This window comes from Scardinius erythrophthalmus (assembly GCF_964197995.2).
Source record: "Scardinius erythrophthalmus genome assembly, chromosome: 9".
Taxonomy (NCBI): Eukaryota; Metazoa; Chordata; class Actinopteri; order Cypriniformes; family Leuciscidae; genus Scardinius; species Scardinius erythrophthalmus.
In genome coordinates this window covers 22257289-22258570 of record NC_138229.1, presented here as the reverse complement: position 1 = coordinate 22258570, position 1282 = coordinate 22257289, and positions in this window count along the sequence as shown.

Below are 1282 nucleotides of genomic sequence, written 5' to 3'. Positions count from 1 at the left end.
TTCCTGAATGCCATCAAGATTGAAACCGTGACTGGTTTCATAACAGTTCAATAAACAAACAGTTAAAATTAACTTACAATAATTTTACTTGATGTACTCAAAAATGTACTCACTTACATTTTAGTCGCAATGACTGTTTTTGCTCTGTTTCATCAGCGAAAATAGTCCCAAACAAAGATCACAGCAGAACGCGCATCTCACAGCAACACTCGTTGCATTACTGAATGATTCAGCGTTTTGAACAAATCGGTTGAGTCAAAGATTCAATTACCCATTCATAAACTGCCTCATTCTGAATAAATCAGCCGTTTGAACGAATCGTTTGAATGAATGACTCAATGACTCGCTCATTAAGACGGTCGCCTGCCGCCTCCTACTGGCGGTTTAGTTTCATAAAGTATCATTCTTTTCAACATTCCTTATTTGTATATTCAAAAATATTTAAAATAATCTAATTTAATACAGTTATATTTTTTCAATGTAAATTATTTAATTTGATTGGTAACAGCCTAGTGTCTTATTATTTTAATTGAATATATTGATCAAATTTAAGAATTTAAAATGAAAGATGGAGCATAAAATTAGGGGGAAAATGCCTTTATAAAAGGTACAAAAAAAATTGTGTTTTCAAACAGTGATGTAATGAAACATTGACAATTTAAGTTTGAAGGGAGTAAAGCCTCTGTTTAGGCTATAAGGAAATGTAATTTTGCCAAAAGAAGAACTTTTATTTTAAATAAATGTTCATTTTAAATCAGCCTACTTCAGTGTGATATGTTACCATAATTTGAATAATTTGATACCAGAATTTGAATAATTGTAATGTGATGATCAGATGCAGATATCTAAATCAGAGAATATCATCGGGCGGTTTGCGGGTGGATTATTTATTTTTAACAGTGGATTCGGGTGACTCAAAGTGCACCAGATTAATGAATTTATCTTTAAAATGTACAAAATTTTCTTCCGGGGGGGCATGCCCCCGGACCCCCCTAGAGGTACCAAGCTCCACCAACAAAAATAATGTGGGAAACACATTAGGGTATATGATGATCTACAAAAAAATACACATTTAATTATCTTATTATTAAACATTATTAGGATTTTACCACCTCCGCCTCGTTTTGAGCCAGGAAAATGAACATCACCTTTGGGTCACGTCCTATGGTCACATACAGCTTTTGTCCCCCCCACTTTTATAATGGCTGCTACGCCCCTGGGTAGGCTCCTTCATGTTTTCATCTTCATTTGAACATGTTCATCACAGTGCCACAGTGTATTT